General features: G+C 50.1%; 1 long non-coding RNA gene across 2 annotated transcripts in view; it reads right to left on the bottom strand.

The window, feature by feature from the left end:
• The window catches only part of LOC309869260, a 47,713-nt gene that overhangs the window by 11,677 nt on the left and 11,129 nt on the right, over positions 1-24,907 (bottom strand). The window contains exons 3-5 of one of the 2 annotated variants that reach the window (XR_014314069.1): positions 10,632-11,079; positions 6,950-7,106; positions 5,345-5,398 (exon numbers count right to left, since the gene is read on the bottom strand). This is a non-coding gene — a long non-coding RNA (uncharacterized lncRNA). Of the gene's footprint in view, positions 1-5,344; positions 5,399-6,949; positions 7,107-10,631; positions 11,080-19,442; positions 19,583-24,907 lie in introns of those variants that run through there. The other variant, XR_014314070.1, reaches the window with a different exon arrangement.

Here is a 24,907-nt window from a genome sequence, read left to right as displayed (position 1 = left end):
AGGAGGTGACCTTCAGGTAAAGCCTTGAACGAGATGGCAGAGCCGGTCCCGTGGATAACTTGCAAGGACACCCTCCTGCTCACGGGGTCGACCCGGGTAAGGAGGGCACATGCCGCGCGCGCGTTCCCCGAGGCCCGAGGGGCTGGAGAACAACAAACAAGATCAAGGGCAGCGGATGAGCTCCGATGGGGCCTGGGGCCTGGGGCCCCTCCAGCGGGACTCGAGAGGTCGCCGGAAGAGCGTGGGCTTCCTGGAGGGACGAGGGAGGAGCAGGCTGACCTCTAGGGGGGCTACAGCACCGGTGCAGAGGGGAGCCGGAGGGTGGCTCCACAGGTCCGGCCGCACCCACACGCCCACGGACAGATGGACGGACAGACGGACTCTGCATCTATTTTGACGCAGAGCCCATGGCAGCTCGTGGCAGCTCCGCTCGGCGGTGAAGGAGAAGGAGGAATGGACGGCTGTAGGGCTCTGGCGCGGGGAGAGCTGCGGCCAGCTGCGCGGGGTCGGCCAGTCTGAGAGGTGAGCCTCCCGCGCGTGAGAGGAGGCAAGGGGAGTGGGGCCGCTGGAGATGCGCATGCGCAACAAGCAGGGCGGCTGGGAAGGTGCCGGAGCGCAGAAGCGCAGGATCCGCCCGGGGAGAGGTTCCTGCAGAGACAGAAAAGGGTGCGGGGGGGGGGGGGGGGCATAGGGCATGGGTGGCAAAGCCCTGAGAAAGTGCGGGAGAGAAAAAAGTAAAAGAAAAAATTCGTTTCTGGCTCAAGCAGAAATGTTAATTTCACCCAAAGAAAGAGAAGGCCCCAAACACGTTCATCAGGACTTTGGGGGAAATCCAGCGATCACGCACAGATTTGGTTCAAGCTGTCATGGAGTGGATGATTCTTCCAGCACTTTCTTGGGCCTCTTAGATCCTTATTTATTTATTTTTAAGATTTTATTTATTTATTTGACAGAGATCACAAGTAGGCAGAGAAGCAGGCAGAGAAAGAGGAGGAAGCAGGCTCCCTGCCAAGCAGAGAGCCCGATGCGGGACTCGATCCCAGGACCCTGAGATCATGACCTGAGCCGAAGGCAGCGGCTTAACCCACTAAGCCACCCAGGCGCCCCCCCCCTTTTTTTTAGATTAAAAAATCTTTTTATTCAAGACAGCGGGAGAACAAAGGGCGGGGGGGAGGAGCGGGGGGGGGGAGGAGCAGAGGGAGAGGGACAAGCAGTCGCCATGCTGACCGTGGACCCTGCGACGGGGTTGGATCCCACCACCCTGACGTCATGACCTGAGCGGAAACCAGGATTCGGGAGCTCAAGGGACTGAGCCACCCAGGCACCTCTCCCCTTGATCCTATTCTTATCAGTGTTTAAAAAGTGTAAAACCTGGGGCGCCTGGGTGGCTCAGTGGGTTAAAACCTCTGGCTTCCGCTGGGGTCATGATCCCAGGATCCTGGGATGGAGCCGCACATCAGGCTTTCTGCTCAGTGGGGAGCTTGATTCCCCCTCTCTGCCTACCTCTCTGCCTACTTGTGATCTCTCAAATAAATAAAATAAACAAAAGCTTAAAAAAAAAAAAAAAGTAAAACCTGGGGATGCCTGGGTGGCTCAGCTAAGCGTCTGCTTTCCACTCCCGTCTTGATTCCAGGGTCCTGGAACTGAGTCCCACATGGGGCTCATCGGGGAGTCTGCTCTCTCTGCCTGTTTCCCCCCTGCTTCTGCTCCCTCTCTCTGACAAATAAATAAAATAAAACCTTTAGGAAAAAAAGCATAAAACCTTATGCATCACTTAGATTGTCCTGTACTGGGATTATCTGTCCACCCATTTAGGATGATGCCGGCCTCTCCAAGGGACCAAAAAGACTGTACATTTCTGACATCGAATCAGGGAGGAAGAATATCATCTATTTTAAGATAAAAATTGGGGGTGTCCATTTGTTCGCGCTGCTGCTGTCTTTTCTCTCGTTCTGCTCTGCCATGCCCTGCTCTGAAGCAACACCCGCCATCTCCCCCTGCAAGACTCGTGGGCCCGCGGAGGACAGCACGGGGTTTCGCTTTGTCCGGCTCTCAGAGCATGCCACCACCCTGACCACGGGGTCCACAACTTGTACCTTGCCTATGATTAAACACTACCCCCTGTGGAAGAGGCCCTTGTAAAAATGGACATTCATGGGACGCCTGGGTGGCTCAGTTGGTTAAGCGGCTGCCCTCGGCTCAGGTCATGATCCCAGGGTCCTGGGATTGAGTCCCACATCGGGCTCCTTGCTCCACAGGGAGCCTGGTTCTCTTTCTGCCTCTGCCTGCCTCTCTGCCTGCCTGTGCTCACTCTCTCTCTCTGACAAATAAATAAATAAAATCTTAAAAAAAAAATGGACATTCAGGTAACTTCTCCTTCTGCGTACTATGGAAGAGTAGCTCCCCATTCTGGTTTGGTTGCAAAATACTTCACTGATGCAGGAGCTGGCATCCTAGATGCAGATTATAGAGGAAATGTGGGTATCATACTACTTAATTTTGGCAAAGGAAGTTTGAAGTCAAAAAGGGCGATCGGGGGGGGGGGGGTGCGCCTGGGTGGCTCAGTGGGTTAAGCCGCTGCCTTCAGCTCAGGTCATGATCTCGGAGTCCTGGGATTGAGTCCCGCATCGGGCTCTCTGCTCAGCAGGGAGCCTGCTTCCTCCTCTCTCTCTCTCTCTGCCTGCCTCTCTGCCTACTTGTGATCTGTCTGTCAAATAAATAAATAAAATCTTTAAAAAAAAAAAAAAGGCTATCGGATTGCACAACTCATTTGTGAATGCATTTTTTTATCCAGTAATAGAGGAAGTTCCTGTTTTAGATGACACTGAAAGGGGTTCAGGAGGTTTGGGTTTTACTGGGAAGAATTAAATTATGCCAAGAATAGAAAATGAGAAAACACACTTTTTCTTAAAAATAGTTTTTGCCTTAGGGCACCTGGGTGGCTCAGTGGGTTAAAGCCTCTGCCTTCTGCTCAGGTCATGATCTTAGGGTCCTGGGATCAAGCTCCGCATGGGGCTCTCTGCTCAGCGGGGAGCCTGCTTCCTCCTCTCTCTTTGCCTGCCTCTCTGCCTACTTGTGATCTCTGTCTGTCAAATAAATAAATAAAACCTAAAAAAAATAGTTTTTGTCTTAACAACAACAAAAAAAAAAGATAAAAATTGGGTTCTGAAGGTCACTAGACATCTTATTTCAGAACTTGCATTCTTGTAGCATTTCATAGCTTATACCCAGGATCCGATGTGAGGATGAAAACCTCCGTGAGGCAAATAAGGAAGCATTATTTGCTGAATGCCTGACCCACTTTCCTGGGCACGGTATGTGAACCCGGAGGATTCAGGGACCTGCCCCAGTAGCCTCGAAAGGCTCCAGCCAGGCTCCCTGACTCTGGGCCCAGTTCTCTATTTCTTATGGTTCTTTTTGACTATGTTGCTATCTAGCTGAACTCAGCTACCTGAGGGCAGAGTGTGTCCTCTGTGTCTGGTGTACCTACACGAGGCCTCACATGGAAGGTGTTCAAAATGCTTGCCGTTGGGGAGGCCAACGGTAGGTACTCGGATATACTAGGGGGAAGAGAACACTATTCCAAAAAGTGGACAGCCATCCCTATTATTTGGCCAAAACTACAAACAAAGGAGGGGCAGGAAAATGGGGAGCTGGTGTGTAGTTGGGGCCAGAAATTCAGTTTGGAAGGATGAATGTCCTGGAGAGGGACGGAGGTGGCAGTCACACAGCGGTGGGAATGCACCTGGTGCCACTTAAGTGTATGCTTGAAAATGGTTAACATGGTACATTTTATGTTATGGATATTATTAAAAAAGAAAAACTATTAAAAAAAAAAAAACACCATGAGCAAAGGCACTGAGGGGTAAGTAATATGTCTTAACAACCTTGTGTTTCCAGAGCCAACCAGGGATTTTACAAAATGTAAAATTCCACTCTACGTGTTTTTTGTTTGGGGAAAAATAGTTGTTCTTCATAAAAATATGCCGTTTATGTTCCTCTTTAATGGGCTTATTGTAATTTTCAAATGCACTAATGCCTATCTTTAACATTTTGCAGCTTTAATATCAACAGATGTAATCTACCTAAAGGGTCTTTGATATTTACAAGCGCATAAGGGTCCTGATACCCACATGCCTGGGACACTGGCTCAGTGGGAGAGACAGACAGGCAAATGGGTGACCAAGAAATCAGGAAGTGCCCAGTGCCACCGGCATGAATGTGGACAGAAAGGGGGTCTCTCCAAGAAGCAGAGCCCTGAGGGTAGCAAGGAGCCTGGGCTGCAAAGCCCAGAGGTCAAGCACAGTTGCAGGAGAGAGGCTGGCATTTCCTTAGGCCGGATTAACAAAAAAACAGAACACCCAAAAATGCCAGTCCTGTGAAACCGCGTGGTGGTAAGCCAGAGAGGAACAGCACACAGCACGGATCATGCAGACCGGGGTCTGGAACGGACAGACAACGTCACGGCTGCTGAGTGGAGAATATTCTAGAAGGCGCCATGTAGCCAGGACACTGAGCGGGAAGCGCAGATTGTAGATGGGGCCTGAGTTGGGATGGGAGGGGAGGGGCACAGGGGCCAGCCGCCACCCCCTTGGATCTTTCCTTACGGGGAGCTCCGCCCTCCAGGGAGAGCTGCGGCCCAGGATTCCCTGAGTGCACCATGGGGCAGAGGATTATCCCAGAGCTGTATCTGCTACCCGACTCCCCTACTGGGGCAGGCAGTGGGGGGGGGGGGCAGTGAGACCTACACTGTCACCCCTGTCCCTGCACTACCCGGGAAAGTCACATGCAGCAGACAGTCACGCTGGTGAATTCTGCGCTGGGCACGGTTCCCGGCGCTCCACATACATGAACTTACTCAGTCCTTACAACAAAATGGGATGTAAATGAGATTCTTGGGGCCACTTTCCTGATGAGGAAACTGAGGGACAGAGTGGTGAAGCATCTGTCTGAGGTAGCAGCGGTTGCAGGATACAGCCTAGAATTTCTGGCTAAAATCAGCCTCCCCCCCCCCCCCCCCCGCCCCACCGCGATACCCAGTAGCTGTTCGCTATGGGAATGAATGTGTTAATAAACACAATAGTGAGGGGGAGGGGGGGTGATTGATTTTTCAACTAGTGGCTACACTCACGGAGGGCTTTGAACTCACAGCCTCGAGATATCAAGATCAAGAGATCCGGAGCTCTGCACTCCTCCAAATGAGCCGCCAGGCACCGCCCCCAACCCACCTTTTGTTAAGTTTATTTAAACTGCGCCATTTTTAAGTAAGCCCATGGAATCAGCAAAATGCAACACACACACCGGCGGCATTCCTGACTGTCGCGGGGGCAGTGAGACACCCTACCTGCTGGATGTCTTCACCCAGCTCCGTCTCATCAGCTCAGCCCACTGGGAATAACTGCAGAAAACAAGTATTTACTGAGCTCCTGGCAGTGCCAGGCGTGGTCGTAGGTGCAGAGGCTGTAGTAGTGAAGGGGACCAAGTACTCAGGCTCAGGAAGCTTCCCCGCAAGCCAGCAGGGAGACCGACTGTAAATCCAGGAAGCAGGAAGAAGGGCCCTCGCATGGGGCAAGTGCTGGGAAGGGAGATGCGGAGGCAGGGGGACCTCTGGAGATGGACCGGTCCAGGATCAAAACGGCAAGCTCCCACAGAGCCCCGGAGGCCTGGACTCAATTCTGAGTAGCTGGGGAGCCAGGGAGGGATCCTGAGGTGAAGTGGAGCCTTGTCTTACCTTTTATGTATTTAATTTTTAAAGATTTTATTTATTTATTGGAGAGAGAGTCCGAGCACGGCTAGGGGCAGGGCCAGACGGAGAAGCAGACTCCCGCTGAGCAGGCAGCCTGACCCAGGGGCCCCGGGGAGGGGGGCTCGATCCCAGGACCCTGAGATCATGCTGAGCTGAAGGCAGAGGCTTAACCCACTGAGCCACCCAGCGTCCCTGGTCTTACCTTTTATAAGGATCATTCCATCTGCTCTGGGGAGAATAGGCTAGAAGTACAGAGACCAGTGAGAAGCCACTTCCCTGGCCCAGGGGCCAGGCTGGGGTAGTGGTTGGGGGGATCAGAATGGACTCACTCTGGGATCCACTTAGACGATCAGGCCAGTGGGATCTGCTGATGGGACTAGAACCCGCTTATGCCGTGTTTGAGTCCTGCCCCTGCCTTATCTGCCCTACCAGGTTCTGCAGATTCTTCTTCAGGACTCAAGTCAAATCCCATTGTTGTGCCCCTCCTGTGAGTGGTCAGGGCGCCCCACCCCCCACTGGCTCCCCTCTCAGGCAGCACTCCTGTGAGCCAAGTTCTGAGCCTGCCAGCCTGCCAGGGGCCGCTGTGTGCCCACTGTGTGTTTACTGAAGCATTGTTTAAAAGATGAATTGAGGGCGCCTGGGTGGCTCAGTGGGTTAAAGCCTCTGCTTTCGGCTCAGGTCATGATCTCAGGGTCCTGGGATCGAGCCCCACATCGGGCTCTCTGCTCAGCAGGGAGCCTGCTTCCTCCTCTCTCTCTGCCTGCCTCTCTGCCTACTTGTGATCTCTGTCAAATAAATAAATAAAATCTTTAAAAATAATAATAATAAAATTAAAAAAAAAAAAAAAGATGAATTGAGGGGCGCCTGCGTGGCTCAGTCGGTTAAACGTCTGCCTTTGGCTCAGGTCATGATCCAGAGATCCTCAGATCAAGTCCCACATAGGGCTCCCTGCTCAGCGGGGAGCTTGCTTCTCCCTCTGCCTGCCGCTCCCCCTGCTTGGGCTCTCTGTCAAATAAATAAAAAATAAAATCTTAAAAAAAAATAAATAAAAGACGTATCGATGTTGACAACTCAAATTCTCAGCAGTAGGGGAAGGAGTCCATAAATCATGGTACACCTATGCTCCAAGGAACTACAGAACTGTTTGTTACAAAGGTTGAAGTAGATCTTTGCGTACTGATAGGAAAGAGGTCTGCAACTTACATATTTTCAGTAGGAGTAAATTGCAGGGGCCTCTGGGTGGCTCAGTCGGACACATGTCTGCCTTCAGCTCAGGTTGTGATCTTGGGGTCCTGGGATTGAGCCCCAGTCGGGCTCCCTGCTCAGCGGGGAGTCTGCTTGTCCCCCCAACTCGTACTCTCTGTCAAATAAATAAAAATAATAATAAAAATCTTTAAAAGGGAGGGGTGCCTGGTTGGCTCAGTCAGTAGGTTAAGCCGCTGCCTTCGGCTCAGGTCCTGGTCTCGGAGTCCCCGGATTGAGCCCCACATTGGGCTCTCTGCTCAGCAGGGAGCCTGCTTCCTCCTCTCTCTGCCTGCCTCTCTGCCTACTTGTGGTCTCTGTCTGTCAAATAAATAAATACAATCTTTAAAAGGGGGCGCCTGGGTGGCTCAGTTGGTTAAGCATCTGCCTTCACTTCAGGTCACTGGCCCAGAGGCCTGGGATCCAGTCCCGCATAAGCTCCGTGCTCAGTGGGGAGCCTGCTTCTCCCTCTGCCCTTCCCAGGACTCAAGCTAGCTCTCTCTCTGAAAAAATAAATAAATACTTTAAAAAAAATCTTTAGAAGAGTACATTGCATGAAAATATGTATGCTTTCCATTTTTTATTTGAAAACACTTGATATGCATATTTGCACGGGCAGAGAAGAGTCAGGACACACACCAAATCCTGCATGGTAAGTCCCCCCAGGCATGGGGCCCCATCTCTATCTCTGTCTTAGGTTTTTACAATGATTCAGTGTCATTTTTATAATAAAAAATGCCATCTTTTCCCAAGATCCCACCTGGCCCTCACAGGTGCTGGGGAAGCAGCCATCCCCTCCCCCGGCACCCCCCATCTCCCCTCCACATGCAAACCCCGCCCCCCAGCCCCATCTCCTGCTCTCAGTCCTCAGAGTGCTGTGCCAGGTCCTGCCACTCTGTGCCCTGCAGACTATCGCTGGCTCCAAGCTTTTGGTTTCCCTCCCTGGACTGCACCTGAAGAAGCCTCTCTTCTGGTTGCTGGCAGAGCCCACAACCCCCTGTGGGGACAAACCCTCAGGCCAGTTCCTACCCTGCCGGGCCAGCCTCCCGCTAAGTATTCCCACGCCCCTTCTCAAACCTGGCCTCCATTATCTGCAGCTTTGAATCACTTCCCTACTGAGAAACTTCTAAGGCTTCCAATGCCTGGAAATAAAATCCACTCTGGCACCGCAATAAAGGGCTTTTGCAAAACTTGGCTCAAGTTTCCTGCCCACTTCCAACCATTCCATGGCTCCCCTGCTTCCGTGCTGGAGCCAGGCCAAACCGTCCCAGTTCCAAACACACCACACCCTCCATCCAGGTCGGCTTGCCTTTGTGCCTTTGCTCAAGCAGCCTGGAATGCAGCAGCTCTACTTCCCATCCCCTTCAACAGACCCCCTGGCAAACAAGTACTTAACCTTCAAAACCCGTGTGCAATTCCCCTCGTCCAGGAAGCATCCCCTGAACCTGGCTGGGTCCTGCAGGAGTGGCTGACCTCTGCCCGCCCTGTTTCCCTGGATTCTGGGCCTCCATCTGGAACAGTCCTTTTAGGACTCCACACATCCACTACAGCCCATGGCGCCCCCGTCTGCTCTGCCACTGGTTTCCACCGGACCTGGGAGCTAAGCATGGTTTATACATGGCTAAATGGTTGAACAAAAATCAAAAGGAGGGTGTTTCATGACACTTGACCGTTGTATGAAATGTGTACCAAGGGGCGCCTGGGTGGCTCAGTCCTTTGATCGTCTGCCTTTCGCTCAGGTCATGATCCCAGAGTCCTGGGATCCTGCCCCGCGTTGGGCTCCCTGCTCAGCGGGGCGTCTGCTTCTCCCTCTCCCTCTGCACCTCCCCTCGCTTATGCTCACTCTCAAATAAATAAATAAATAAGATCTTAAAAAGAAACGTATACTGAATTATGTGAAAATGATACTGGTAAGGAAGGCCACACTTAAGGTATATAAAAAAAATATATGGCTGCTTTTCACCCTCCGATGACAGAGATAAATGACCCCAGAGCCTAAAGTATTTACTGTCTGGTCTTTTACAGAGTTTGCCGACTCCTGGCCCGCTCTCCTTATGTATTTACACGTCGATGTTCAGATCCACAAGATCAGATTACACTTCCCCGTTGATCTGTTGCGGCTTATTACTGTAGCCCGCGTGACGGGGGATCTCAGCACGTATGGAACAGATGCCTAGCTGCTCAGTCATGGCGATGTGATGGGGTTTTTTAAAAGATTTTATTTATTTATTTGACGCAGAGAGAGAGAGATCACAAGTAGGCAGAGAGGCAGGCAGAGAGAGAGGGGAAGCAGGCTCCCTGCCAAGCAGAGAGCCCGATGTGGGGCTCGATCCCCCCAGGACCCTGAGATCATGACCCGAGCTGAAGGCAGAGGCTTAACCCACTGAACCACCCAGGTGCCCCAGCAATGTGTTCTTGAAAGGGAAAATGCAGCGGCTTCCTGATTTGTGGAGGAAACACGGCCATAAAAGAAAGGTCAATGTCAGACATCCCCGGGGTCGGGGGTCAGCATTTTTTTCTCCCCAGGAAAAGAGTAAAACATGTTACAGCCTCAGTTCCACTCACAATTCCTCTGGACTGAGGACAAAAACGGAGACCTAAGTCAACACTTAAAAGATAGATTGCTTCTCGCGAGAAACCCCCAGACCCCCCAGTTCTGTGGATCTTATTAACCTCACACAGGTGCTTGCCGAAGGGGGCTATCATTAGGCTAGACGGGGCTTAGGAGACACAGATGCTCTTTCCTCTCTTTGCCATATCTAAAGAGGTGGTTTTTAAAAAAGATTTTATTTATTTATTTGACAGAGATCCCAAGATCTCTGGCAGAGTGAGAGGAGGAAGCAGGCTCCCTGCTGAGCAGAGAGCCCGATGCGGGGCTCAATCCCTGGACCCTGAGACCATGACCTGAGCCAAAGGCAGAGGCTCTAACCCACGGAGCCACCCAGGCGCCCCTAAAGAAGTGTTCAGTTGCCAAAGTCCCCCATAACTTGCTTCCACCTTACCCCTCCGACCCCAAACAGGAATTCTGCCCCACAGGCAAGCACGGCCTCTCACTCTCTCAGGGAGCCTGTCTCCTGCCAAGGTCGACTATGCACGCAGTTTTGGAAAGTTGGTGCAGTCCGGAGCGGACAGCCGAGAAAGAATTCTCGAGACATCTTTGATGCAAAATGGTGGGGACAGGGCGTAGGGACAGGGCATGGGGACAGGGCAGGGGGGGCAGAAGGAGCTGCTGTGGCTGTGGGATCCCTGTGGCCCTGGGATTGTGAAGAACAAGTGATTATACACCTTGGGGCTAGGAAAAGTGAAGATGAGGGGAAGTTCCAAGAGGACTTTCCTGCGTTAAAGCCTCAGGATCCGGAGGAACGTTTTCATGAGCCTATCTCCAGCACTTATCAATGGGCTGCAGGTTATAAGGACATTAAAATTTATCTATATTTCCTTCTGCCTTGGTCCCCCACGTCACTATCCAGCTCCAGGTGTCCTTGAAGACCTACCTCCAAACCCGGCTTCCTCAGACCCCCACCCACCTGGGTGGCTCAGCAGGGAGTCTGCTTGAGTGTCTCTCCCTCAACAGCCCCCCACTCCCATGAGCACGTGCACATGCCCCTCTCTCCAAAATAAATAGATAAATCGTAAAACCAACCAACAAACACTCCTCCTTCCTTGAAGATTCGGACTCTTCTAGATCTGCAGGCCATGTATTAGAACCAAAGCCATTGCCTGTGCTCTACGTTTTGGCACCGGACAGAGTTCTGCAATCTAGTAGCCACAACGCAAGTGTGTACTTTGCAGAAAAACTCCGTCGCACCCCGTCGGTGTGTCCCACACAGGCCTAGACCCTCGGCGAATGCTGAACGGTTTCCTGAAAAGAGGAGGAGCTGAGAGCAGACAAGAACACCAGATCCGCAGTAGGTGGAGAACTAAACTTGGCAATGTAGTTGCACCTGCCTGCTAACGACAAGTCCGTGGGATTCTCAAGCCGTTTCAGGAACAGGTGCACTCGAAATAACCACCAGGGAATGCTGGGGAGGCCTTCGAGATGCAGGAACACGAGGAACGGGAAAGTAATCCAGACCCTCTTCCAGGCCGGGCTGTGGGAGATGAGAAAAAAATCAGATTGAGCTGGTTAACAATTATTAAGGGTTGGACATCGATGACTAACTTAAGTTTCCCAGCAACCCTATGATATCATTCCCCCTTTTACCGTCGGGGACACGGAGGCACGGAGAGGGTGTAGGCAGAAAGAGCAAGGGATCCCCAGAAAAAGAAAGCCAAACCATACCTTTTTGAACATAAGAAAAGTCACGGTAGGTCCCTGGCCATCTTGGGAAAGAATGTGAGATCTCCATGGGGCGTTTGCGTCTCCCTCTGCCCCTCCGGAGGGCAGACACACACACCCCCAACGATTCTCCCTCAAATAAGTAAAATCCTTAAAATTTTTTTTTAGAAAGTGAAGACTGATGTGCCACTCAAGCAATCTCTGAGCAGTCTTCACAGGATCTAAACCCTCTGAGCGCCCAGATACCAGGCTGACCAAAGCCAGAGAATTAATGATGCCAACTCTTGCCTGCCCTCTGCACTCTGATCTGTTCTCCGTCACCTTAGATGACTTTTGCTGCAATTCGAAGCTGTCTTCCCCACCGCAAGAGACCCTTCGTGATTCGTGTGCCCTTAGCTTCAAACATCCCCAGTTTTGTTGTTCGGGGAGACACTGCTTTGGGAACTATCCCCAGAGTTCTCCTTCCTTGTTTGTTTGTTTGTTTTTAAGATTTTATTTATTTATTTATTTATTAAAGATTTTATTTAGTTATTTGACAGAGAGAGATCACAAGCAGGCAGAGAGGCAGGCAGAGAGAGAGGAGAGATCAGGCTCCCTGCCGAGCAGAGAGCCCGATGTGGGGCTCAATCCCAGGACTCCGAGACCACGACCTGAGCCGAAGGCAGCGGCTTAACCCACTGAGCCACCCAGGCGCCCCAAGATTTTATTTATTTATTTGACAGACAGAGATCACAAGTAAGCAGAGAGGCAGGGGGCGGTGGGGGAGGGTGGGGTAGCAGGCTCCCTGCAGAGCGGGGCTCAATCCCAGGACCCTGAAACCATGACCTGAGCCGAAGGCAGAGGCTTTAACCCACTGAGCCACCTAGGTGCCCCTAAGATCATTTATTTTAAAGATGTTATTTATTTCTTTGAGAGAGCAGGCACACCTTCGTGCTAGTGGGGGAGAGGGGCAGAGCCGGGCGCCAGACCGGGGCTTGATCTCACAACCCATGAGCAATCCTGACCTGAGCTGAAACCAAGAGACGGACACTTCACCAGCTCAGGCACCCAGGTGCTCTCCAGGAGTATGTCGTTTTTGGCTAATAGCCAGAAAAGGAGAACCCAGGCTCAGGTAACAAGGAAGGGTAAGAGTAACATGTCACCACGTCACAGGTTGTCAGTGTCAGAACCTGGATTTAAGCCCAGAACAGCGGAGTGCAGAGGCTGCTGTAAAAACTGACCCACCACACATACGAGGTTAGTCGTGGGGCAGGGAGCACGGGTCAGGAGCCTTCGACAGAACTCAACCTCAAATTGATTATCATACTATTTTTTTTCCCTTAAAGATCTTATTTATATATTTGACAGAGAGACACGGCGAGAGGGAACACAAGCAGGGGGAGCAGGAGAGGGAGAAGCAGGCTCTCCACTGAGCAGGGAGCCTGATGTGGGACTCGATCCCAAGACCCTGGGATCATGACCTGAGCTGAAGGCAGAGGCTTCACGACTAAGCCACCCAGGGGCCCCCATACTATGTCTTGACATGCTGCATTCATCATTTTTTGAAAAATCAATTTCCATTTAAGTATCTGTTTTCTTGAAAATAGCTTGGGTTTATAAAAGTTTCAACACACCATCCTAAAATGTCCGTCAACGGGGGCCCACCAGCCATGAGAAGGACCAAGGTGTCGCTGCTGGTTGCCGCAGCATGTGAGGAAGACTCTGCCCTTGGCCAAACCGTGGTCCTCCACCGCAGCCTACAAATCCTGCACTTTGCAGGGCTGTCCCTTTCACCCACCCCACAAGAGACTTGAACAAACCCAGGCGTGGTTTCCAGCTGCCCACAGCTGTCCCTAGGAACGTGGACTCAGCCCTCTTCAAATGCCTAACTGACCAAGCTCAGGCTGCCCATTCCAGGCAATCCCTGAAGCGAGGCCTCCCCCCCCAGAGCAGTTACTTGAGAAAGTTTAGGATTTAAGTCCCTCCTCTGTCTCTCTCAGACAGACATGTATCCCCCACCCCCACCCCAGAGTGTCATTCTCAAAGGCCCACATGCTCCAAGGCCATTCCCTTTGAGAGGATTACCATCAGAGGGACAGGCCCCCTGTCTCCTGGTCTCTGTGGGAGGGCAAGAGCCCCACTTGGACAGTCACTGGTCATCGGGCCTGCTGGCCTTGACACTGACCGACGCTCGTACTCACTGTGTAATTTTCCATGTGTCTGACTCTCCCCCTCGCTCTACTCCCTCATTCTCAATTTTTTAAAAAGATTTTATTTATTTTGAGAGAGTGAGAGACAGCATGAGCAGAGGGGAGGGGCAGAGGCCGAGTGAGAAGCAGACTCCCCACTGAGCAGGGAGCCCAAAGCAGGGCTTGATCCCAGGACTCTGGGATCATGACCCAAGCCAAAGGCAGACCCTTAACTGACTGAGCCACCCAGGCGCCCCGCCCCCTTATTCTCCCTTTGAAACACCCCACCAGCCTTGCACAGGTTGGAATGCAGCTTGGCTCTTCCCTCCCTGGCAGTCTGGCTTTATAAGGGATCACCAAGATACGCTGTTGACTGGAAAGCGCAAGGTGTGGGATGGTGACCCGGGACAGCGTGGGCGAGGCCCCACCTCCCCAAGCGCCCCCTCTTCCTTGTCAATTTTAAAGCATCATGCTTAGTCATGGTTTTCAAAGTCAAGGCACAAACCCTACAATAATTTTAGGTAATATTGGGCACCTGGGTGGCTCAGTGGGTTAAGCCTCTGCCTTCAGCTCAGGTTATGATCTCAAGGTCCTGGGATGGAGCCCCACATCGGGCTCTTCACTCCACGGGGAGCCTGCGTCTCCCTCTCCCCCTTCCCCAGCTTGTGTTCCCTCTCTCGCTGTGTCCCTTTCTGTCAAATAAATAAAAATAAAATCTTAAAAAAATTTTTTTTTAAATTTAGGTAATATTTATTGAATGTTAGATTCAACCAGTTTAATTCATCCCATTTTCATGGCTCCCATAAAGTGCTACTTTATCAAACCCATTTTACAGATAAGACTCAAAGCCACGGAGGGGTGCCTGGGTGGCAAAGTAAGTTGAGCCTCCAACTCTTGGTTTCAGCTCACGTCATGATCTCAGGGTCCTGGGATTAAGCCCCAGGGTCAGAATCTAGCTCCTACTCTGTCCCTCTCCCAGATTCTGTGGGGGCGGGCACTCTCTATCCCTCAAATAAATAAATAAAATCTTTTTTTAAAAAATCACAAAACTAGTGAGTGGCTGAGCCACACCCCACGTTGTCTCTAGCAGAGCAAGTCTGTTCTAAGGACATGGATAAGCATCTACATCTACTTGGTAACAAATTTGTTATGTTTGAAAAAATAAAGTAAGGAGCGCATAGTAATTTTATTGTATTTTTTTTTTTAAGTTTTTTTTTTTTTTTTTTGGACACACAGAGAGAGATGCAAAGGCAGACACTGAACAACGGAGCCATCCAGGTGCACAAGTGCATAGTAATTTTAAACCAAATGTAAAAACATCCATTGCTTAAGCTTCTCTAGAAACATTTCAAACAAAGAGAAGGAAACAAAAAGATACGGAAGTGGGAGGAGGCAGACAGCCAAACCACACAAAGGTTTCTCCTTCACCCGCTTCCTGCTGGAAGATTTCAATTTCTTGTTCTACCAAAAGAAAGTGAAACAAAAACCCAAATTCATGGAAACTGGATGCACTTGGTATTTAAGGAACCATGTTTCCTTTTTTCCGAAGTGGGTTTCTCTTGGTGGATGAAACGTATTTATTAACGGAAGTAAAGCAGCCATAAACCCAAGTCACTCCAGCCTCCAAAACAAACTTTATTTCATAGAACCTGGACCAAGATGAAACACGCAAACCCTTCCCAAGGGGCATCGGAGTTACAGAGGGTCTCTGCCCACATGCACAGGTGGACCCTATCGCCTTTATAAAGTTAGACGCACCTCTCTCTGAATACTCTTTTTTTTTTTTTTAAGATTTTACTTATTTATTTGACAGATCACAAGTAGGCAGAGAGGCAGGCAGAGAGAGAGGAGGAAGCAGGCTCCCTGCTGAGCAGAAAGCCCCAGATTCGAGATGCCATGTGGGGCTCCATCCCAGGACCCTGAGATTATGACCTGAGGCGAAAGCAGAGACTTTAACCCACTGAACAACCCAGAAGCCCCTCCCTCAGAACAGTCTTAGCCTGAATGCCCAGCAAGCCAGTGACTCCTAGTTCATGTTTCACCACTTACTTACTGGCCTTGCGTAACTCAAGACTATTTCTGAGAAAGCGGTCTCTCTCATGGGTATTTTTATTTCGACTGTTTAGTTCAGAAGTCAAACTAATAATTGATCACTAATAACAGCTGCCACATAGTGAGCACCTAGGACAGCAAAACTGCTAAATATTGTGTATGTAAATATATACATATATATGAAAATTACTGCATATTAAAATAAATCAATACAAATTAAGTAAGTACTTTATTTAATCCCACAACAGGTTTTAAGTAGGTAGCATATTATTATCTTTTTAGAGTTGACTCCACACCCAACATGGGGCTTAAAAGCCCAACCTTGAGATCAAGAGTCCCATGCTGGGGTGCCTGGGTGGCTCAGTCCTTAGGCTCAAGTCATGATGATCCTGGGGTCCTGGGATCAAGCCCCACATCAGGCTCTCTGCTCAGCGGGAAGCCTGCTTCTCCAGCTCCCCCTGCTTGCGTTCCCTCTCTCTCTCTCTCTCTCTGTTAAATAAATAAATCTTAAAAAATAAAAATTTAAAAAATCACATGCTCTACTGACCGAGTCAACAAGCCCTGGTATTTAGCTTTATTTAGAAAATACCTATGGGGGCGCCTGGGTGGCTCAGTGGGTTAAGCCGCTGCCTTCGGCTCAGGTCATGATCTCGGGGTCCTGGGATCGAGTCCCGCATCGGGCTCTCTGCTCGTCAGGGAGCCTGCTTCCCTCTCCCTCTCTCTCTGCCTGCCTCTCCATCTACTTGTGATTTCTCTCTGTCAAATAAATAAATAAAATCTTAAAAAAAAAAAAAAGAAAATACCTATGTATTGTAGGAGCGCCTGGGTGGCTCAGTGGGTTAAGCCTCTGCCTTTGGCTCAGGTCATGATCTGGGGGGGTCCTGGGATCGAGCCCCCCATAAGGCTCTCTGCTCAGCAGGGAGCCTGCTTCCCCCTCCCCCCTGCTTGCCTCTGTCTACTTGTGATCTCTCTCTCTCTGTCAAATAAATAAATAAAATCTTTTTAAAAACAAATAAATAAAACCTTTAAAAAAAAGGAAAATACCTATGCATTTAAATCAATTACACCAAAATATAAATATTTAAATGAAAGGTATACAGCTTAAAAACTTGACATTCTTAAAATACATCACACCAAGACACTCAAAAAGCAGTTAAAAATGCATTTGGAACACTTATGCCAGTTTTCATCTACATAGTAGAACAGAAGTGTTTTGACCCTGCATAGATGTAGTGCTGCCGATGGGCTTAAGTGCAATAAAGAAGTTTTCTATCTGAAATCTTTCTCATTGAACAACTTTTTAAAAAGATTTTTCAGGGATGCCTGGGTGGCTCAGTCGGTTGAGAGGCTGCCTTCCTTCAGCTCAGGTCATGATCCCAGCGTCCTGGGATCGAGTCCTACATTGGGCTCCTTACTCTGCGGGGAGCCTGCTTCCCCCCACCCCTCTCTCTGCCTGCTTCTCTGCCTGCCTGTACTCTATCTCTCTGACAAATAAATAAATAAATAAAATCTTTAAAATATTTAAAAAAAAAAAGATTTTTCATTTATGGGGCACCTGGGTAGTTCAGTTGTTAGTGTCTGCCTTGGGCTCCTGGGTTTTATCAAGCACCTGTTGTGCTCCTTGCTCAGCGGGGTGCCTGCTTCCTCTCTTCCCCTCTGCCCCCTGCCTCCCCTCTTCCCCTCCCCCCGTTTGCAGTCTCTCCTTAGCTGTCTGTCAAATACATAAACAAAATCTTAAAAAAATAAGATTTTTCATTTATCTGACAGAGAGAAAGCACAAGCAGGGGGAGCAGCAGAGGGAAAGGGAGAAACAGGTTCCCACTGAATCCGGAGCCAGATGTGGGGCTCGATCCCAGGACCCTGAGATCATGATTTGAGCCAAAGTCAGACGTTTAACTGACTAAGCCACCCAGGCGCCCCTCATTGAGTAATTTTTTAGAAAACCTATTTGTATCTATCATTTATTCTATGTTGGACACCGAGCCAGGCACCCTACTGACCTTATTACATTGATTTAACAATTCAGTACATAAAAAGTTCTAAGAACCGTGCTGGACCTAGCGCGAGCTCGGTACCTGTTGGCTGCTGTGATCTCAGTCTTCCCATGCCTACTAATTCCTAATGAGGGAAGGATTATTATGCCCCACCACAAAGGAGGGCCTGGTGCTGTGTCCAGACTGACCCAGCTGGTCAATGGCAGAGCCCAGCAGAAGTCAGGTTTGTCTGTTCTTACACTTGCTGGTGCATCAAGAAATGTATGCATTAAATATAAGTCCAGCCAGGACACCTGGCTGGCTCAGTTGGTTAAGCGTCAGCCTTCGGCTCAGGTCATGATCCCAGGGTCCTGGGACCAAGTCCTACATCAGGCTCCTTGCTCAGTGGGGAGCCTACTTCTCTGTCTGCCTGCCGCTCGCCCTGCTTGTGCATCTTCCTTTTCTCTCTGACAATAAAATATCCTTAAAATACATACATTTAAGTCTCGTTCAGACACATGACACAATGTAGATCCCATGAGGTCTGAAGAACTCATTCCCTCTGGGAATTGGGAAGTGATAGGGGACGGGGGACACGGGGTGCAGAGACTGCCAGAAAACCAATGAACACCGACCCTACCTTGCACACAGCCTCCAGGAGGGCTTGCGCCTCCCTATTTGCTCAGAGCCTGCAGCAGGCACAGGACCGTGGCTGGAGATCTGAGGGGTTGGGGACTGCCCTGAAGAGCTAACATAACAGACACCTGACAGTACAAAGTAACGCAAACTGGGGTAAGTGAAGAAAACTGACAAGGTGCTGACCCAGGGACTAGAGTTACAACTTCAGATGTGCGGAAAGCAGTTTCTTAGAGTTTTCCTATTAAATGTCATATAATCAAGTCCTACGGGCAAGAGAAGCTATATACTCTCCTTTTCTATCTGGCACTTTGCATAACAACAGACTGGATGCGTGAGGCCAAGGAAATAGGAATCTATTTCTATCCAGCCCTTTATGGATCAACCAGCAACTGTGTTCTCACATAGGTAAGGTGGGGTTTACCGCTAAAAGGGTCCCATTCTGTCTTCCATTATCCTGATGAAGTTTCATCTAGCAACTATTTATCCCACTTGGTCATAGTTCTAGAATGACCCGATCTCAAGACCCGCAGGGGCTGCAGTAAGGTGGGAGGCCCGGCGGAGGTGTTGGTCTGCCTGGGGCGGGGGTCAAACCCAGCGCCCTGGGTCCCCGCCGCCCGAGCTCCGCGCGGTGCCCCCAAGCCGGTACGGACCATCCAGCGGCCCCTTGCACCTGCGTCCTTCCCCCTTTGGCTCCCGGTCACCCTCAACTCCGCAGCGCCCGCTTCCGTCCTTGCCCTCCTGAACCGCCTGCCCTGCCCGAGCCGCTTAATAGGACCCAATCGGGGTCTTCAGGAGCGGGTCTCCCTCTACCTACCACCCACCCGCCAAGGGCAACTTTCAGAAGTTCTCCTTCGCCAACAAGAAAGACACACACACGCCCCCGCACACACACACACCCCGGGGGCGGCGCAGTGAGGGCGCCAACACACGCGCGCGCGCGCGCACCACGGACCCCGCACCCCCAGCTCTCGCACCCCCAGTCTGCCCGCGCGCTCTCGCCGCTCGCCTCTTCCAACGACCCCCCACCCCGCCCGCCCGCGCGCTCTCCTCCCCCGTCGCCGCCCCCATCGACCCCCGGGGCGCGTGCCCGCCCGCGCGCTCTCGCCACGCTTCCCCGCGCGCGCATCCGCGGTAACCTCGCCCCGCCCCCCACCCCATGCCTTCCCGGATCCCTTGAAAGCAAATCAGCGCCACAAAACCAACCAAAGGGCGGGAGGCGGGTGGTGGCAGGTGGCGGGGAAAATCAAATCGAACTGAACCGCCTTGAATCGGACCTCTGCCAGGGGAAAGCCTTTCCCCCACCAGCCCGCCCCGGGGCTGCGGGATGAGGTTAAAATACTCACCCCTGCTTCCTCCGCTGCAACCTGAGGGCCTTGGGGGCGGTTTTTTCCTGGGGCCCAGCTGAGGGCTTCTAAGTGTCCAGACCGCCTTGAGCCTGGGGCTTTGGCCGACTGCGTGGCGATGGAGCCGCAGTCTCCGCAGGGGAGGTAATGGTCAGAGGAGGAGCAGGAGGGAGAGAAGTGGAAGGGCCGTGGCGAACGTGCAGCCGGTGGTAGTTAATGCACGTATGTGGCGCGGCCGGGTTGGACCCAGTTCAGAGCCGTGTGGCCGAGACCCACGAGGAAACCAAGCCTGCACCTGGTGGGCTGGCAGGGGTCCCTCCCGTCTCCGCTGCGGGACAGTGGGGGCAGGCCGGACCTCTGCGTTTGGGAGAGTCCAAGAAAGGACCGCGTGCTAGGGCCGAAGAACTACCTCCTTCTCCAGGTTCCTGCCCCCTCACCGGCTTTGGGAGGCGGAGGTGGTCACCACCCTGACCTCAGCCCAACTGTTCACTCAGTAAATGTCAGTTTAGCGAGGCCCATGGCAAGGACCGTCCAGGAAGCTGAGATGTGCGCCCTGGTAGTTCCTGCTGCGGCCTCACAGTGACGTGGGAAACAGAGGCCGAAGAAGAATTAAATTTCTTTACTCCCTACAGCCCATTGACAAATCCTTGGAACAGGCAGAGTGACATTCCTCTAGGAACTCAGCGGCCTGGATGTTAATATTTAGCTAACAAGGGACGCCTGGGGCGGTCAGTTGCTTAAGCAACTGCCTTCAGCTCAGGTCCTGATCCCAGGGCTCTGCTCTGCTCAGTGGAGAGCCTGCTTCCTTCCTTCCCTCTGCTGCTCCCCCTGCTTGTGTGCTCTCTCTGTGTCAAATAAATTTTTTAAGTCTTAAAAAAAAACAAACAAACTTGGGGATGCCTGGGTGGCTCAGTGGGTTGGCCCTCTGCCTTCAACCTAGAAATTCCTTCTAAGAAGTTCCAGCAAAGCAGATTCTAAAAGATCTGTACGATCACACTCACTGTTCTTGCTGAGCTTATGTAAATAATAGGCAAAGTTTGTTAAAACTGGACTTATTTCTCAAGTGAATTAGTCCTGACTTGGTTATCTCTGGAAATGAGGGTTATTTTAGAGAGAAAAATTGGTTTCAGTAACACACCTTTATGGATGTTAAATTCTAGATTTGATGGTCTTTAAAGGTTTGTTTACCTAAGCTAAACAATTTGAGGTAAACTTCAGAGAAGTTGCACAATAGCCTCTTTAGTCGATCTTATTATTTTGTGGGGATATTAGAACCCCATGGCACATGATTAAACAACTGGAAAAATGGGATTGTTTCCCCAACAATTGTATAACTTAACTAACACCCTGTGTGTGGCTGGGATAATGAAATTGCCTAACAGCCAGCATACCGCACTCTATAGGATTAACTATGGACTTGTGGAGATAATGGATGACCCCACTCTCTTCATGATTGGATCGGATGATGCATGGGGGACTCCCCATGCCTCTTGACACGTTTCTCCCACTTGCCAGTAATCAGGGTATTGTTAAGGCTGTACCACTCAAAGGGCTACTTAATGGTTTCATCCCTTAGTCAAATTTATGCTAGAAGCCACTTCTGTTGAAGTACAATTGCAAATAGATGCTTTAGCTAAGCATAGAACAGCCCTCCTCATAAAAAGAGCCTTTAAAAAAAAAAAAAAAAGAACCTTAAATCTCACTATGGGACAGTCCCTGATGTAATCACTTCACATCAGGTCCAGATTGGTCTTAGAAGCCAAAGGCCATTAATGGATGATGGAGGCCGACTAATTAAATATTGGGCCATACTTACAGATATGCCAGAAATAATACTTAAAACTTGGCAAACTTTAAACCTAGTTACCTGTATGCCTGAACCTGACCACTGTGCTTCTTTCTCTATAGAGCAAAAACTGTTCAGAGGTTATTGATCTTGCTTACTTGATATGGCCAGATTTAAGATGCCCCTGTTAAAAATACAAATGACAGTTGGTTTACTGATGACAGTAGTTTTCATAAAAAGAATAAGAAAAGCTAGGTATGCCATAGTGCTCACTAGCACTTTGCAATTGCCAAAGCCCCAAAATAAACATTAACACTGACTCCAAATATGCCTTCCTGGTACTACATGCCCATGGAGCTATTTGGAAGGAAAGGGGATTGCTGTCAAGCCATAACTCCCCAATCAAATATTGGCCTAAGTTACAAAACCCTCTTTATCGCTATACTAAGGATGATATATATCAAATCTGGGATACATATTTGTGGCTCACACCCACTATTGGACAGCTCAGTCAAAAGGCAGTTTTTGCTGGGAACAAAGAAATCAAATGTATGATACTTGGGCAAATAACACATGACATCTAGGATGGCCTTAGATGTCCTGACAGCAGCACAGGTTGGCACATGCGCAATTAACAAAACAGAATGTTGCGTGTACATCCCAGACTCTCACAAAAATGTCACAGGACTAACAAAAGATACGAATACCCAGATTAAGGCTCGACAAGATCCTTCTCTCTCTCAGTGATTGGTTAGCCTCCTGGTTTGGAGGACGACTATGGCCAACGATGAAAAATCTCCTTTTCAGGATTCTCATTCTTATCGCCTTATTAATCTTAATATGTTGCTTTGTTCAATGTTTCTCTACTTGGTGCTAAGACTCCATTGTGGCAATGACTTTCACCATGACAGATGATCCTGATCACGCAGAGACACTTCTTCACTGTCAAGCGCTGGATTCAGCTGCCTCCACCTTTTGTAACTCCCCTATATGTTCCTCCACTGATCAATGGTGACCCCAGTAGGTAGGGACAGCTCTACGCCCCTATTTAGCAGGAAGAAGTTACAGAAGATGAGACCTTCCACCTTCAACCACCTTAAAGATTTAAGGGTCAAAATTGTTCAGGGGGAAATGATGAGGGAGCAGGAGGCTGACTGAGGACAAAGCAAAAGCTGGTACCTTGCACCTCCTCTCCATCCGCTCCCCCTCAGTAATATGTGTAGCATTCCTCAGGCACCCCTGACCTTATCAATAGCACAAATTTCTAGAGGCAAATAAACTCAGTTCCTCAGCCCTAAATAAAGTTAAATCTCTTCTAAACCTAAATCTCACTAATAAAGATGATTGATAACAAGATTGTGACATCCCACCAAAAACCTCCCAACTACCTTGATGTTAATGGCTGGTCTAAAGACAATATTGATCAAGCCACACCGGGAAGGCCTTCGGGATCTTGGCACCTTGTAGGCCCTCCTTAACATATGAAAACTCCGTTGAAACCGCCCTTCCTCTCACCTTCCCTAACCGCAAGGTACATAACCTGCCATCCCTCACAACCCGGGGCAGCAGCTCTTCTGCCCATGGGTCCTGTCCCCGTGCTTTAATAAACCACCATTTTGCACCAAAGATGTCTCAAGAATTCTTTCTTGGTCATCGGTTCTGGACCTCAGCCCACCGAACCTCACCTAGGTTCTAGAACTTCATCAATATATACAATGATATATGACTCAGCCACAGAAAGGATGAATGCCCGCCCATTTGCATCGGCATGAACAGAGCTAGAGGTGATTATGCTAAATGAAGTAAGTTAAGCAGAGAAAGACAGTTCTCATATGGTTTCACTCATGTGTGGAGCATAAGGAATAGCGTGGAAGACCCCAGGGCAAGGGAGGGAAAAGTGAATGGGAAGAAATCAGGGAGGGAAACGAACTGAGAGCTACAGAAGGGAGGTGGGTGGGTTGCTGGGGTAACTGGCTGAGGGGTATTAAGGAGGTCATATGTTGGAATGAGCACTGGGTCTCATACGCAACTAATGAATCAGTGGACGTTACAACAATGACCTATGATGTACTATACTTTGGCTAACTGACCGTAATAATAAAGTTTAAGGGCAAAAGGCAACCTTAGCCCAGCCCCCAGGATCCTGTGAGTCCACTTCAACATATAAAAACTCCTTTGGAGGGCATCTAGGTGGCTCAGTGAGTTAAAGCCTCTGCCTTTGGCTCAGGTCGTGATCCCGGGGTCCTGGGATCAAGTCCCATGTGGGGCTCTCTGCTCGGCAGGGAGCCTGTTTCCCCCTCTCTCTCTGCCTCTCTGCCTACTTGTGATTTGTCTCTCTGTCAAATAAATAAATCTTAAAAAAAAAAAAAAAACCTCCTTTGGAGGGCAGCTGGGTGGCTCAGTCGGCTAAGTGTCTGCCTTAGCTCAGGTCATGATCTCGGCATCCTGGGATAGACCCCACATCAGGTTCCCTGCTTAGCGGGGAGCCTACTTCTCCCTCTCCCTCTGCAGCTCCCCCTGCTTGTGCTCTCTTGCTCTCTGTCAAATAAGCAAAACCTTTTTTAAAAAATGAAAATATAAAAATTCCTTTAAAAAATTTATCTCTAAACCTCCCAAGATATATGTTGGAAATCATATATCCCACCAATATACATCTGAAGGGTGTCCTAAGGTTTTTTAAGACAATAATGAATGACCTTTTCCTAACAATAGCTAGGTCCCTCAAAGTCCTAGAAACCTTGCTTCCAAAGTTCCTTAGAGACTTACGCTCTCCCTAACCCCCTGCCAACTTGGAAGTATATAATGGGCCACTACTGATGACCCCAGTGCCACTTTTCCTGCCCATGGGTCCTGTCCCAGTACTTTAATAAAACCACTTTTTGCACCACAGACGTCTTGACCATTTGTTGCGAACCCCACCCCTTCAAACCACATCCACAATGACCATGGCTGTTACACCACCAGCACCTTTCTGCTGTGCGCCTCTTGTCTTGGGCTATAGGCTCCCTGGGAAACGGAATCTGCATGTCTGAGATGTGCATCCAGCAAGCCCTGTGGGGCAGTGCTCCCAGGAGGCAGGGCAGGGCCTGGGCCTGGGCCTAGGCCTAGGCCGAAGGGGAGCTGTTCAGCAGTGGGAGGGGGGCAGGGCTTACCCAATTCTGTAGGGAACTCAGGAGCCAAGATAGTCCTTTAGAGCTGGTCCTGAATAAGGTAAGGGTGGGGGGTGCCCTTTGTAACCCTGTGTGGACCAGTCACTGGCCCTGAACTGCCCTGGGGAGGGCAAGTCTGAGAGAAGAACTCAGCTAGCTGAGCCATCACAGCCAACACGGGACTGGAGCAGGTGGAGGGTGGTGCCTCTGCGCCCGTGGGATTGTGGGTGGCACACCATAACACCCGCTACCCTCCCTGAGAGCAGCCTGATGGACTCCCCCTGCTCTCTGTACCTCTTCTCTTTCTCCCGCCACCTAGGCTGCAGGGGTGGGTGATGGTCATACCACAGCGCCTAATTTAAAACGACAACAACAAGAGTAATAAGAACGTTGCATTCTAAAGACGAGCCCAGAGTAAGGCTAAAATGTCAAATGTAATTCCAAATTTCTGGAGTAGAGACCGTGGCCCCCCTTGGGTCAGACTGCCCAGACCAGTTATTGATTCTGGCCTGGGAACAGAGTCCAAAATA

This window comes from Mustela nivalis (genome assembly GCF_964662115.1).
Source record: "Mustela nivalis genome assembly, chromosome: 7".
In the NCBI taxonomy this organism is placed as follows: Eukaryota; Metazoa; Chordata; class Mammalia; order Carnivora; family Mustelidae; genus Mustela; species Mustela nivalis.
Note: the sequence above shows the minus strand (reverse complement) of the source record. Positions and strands in the feature narration are given on the sequence as shown.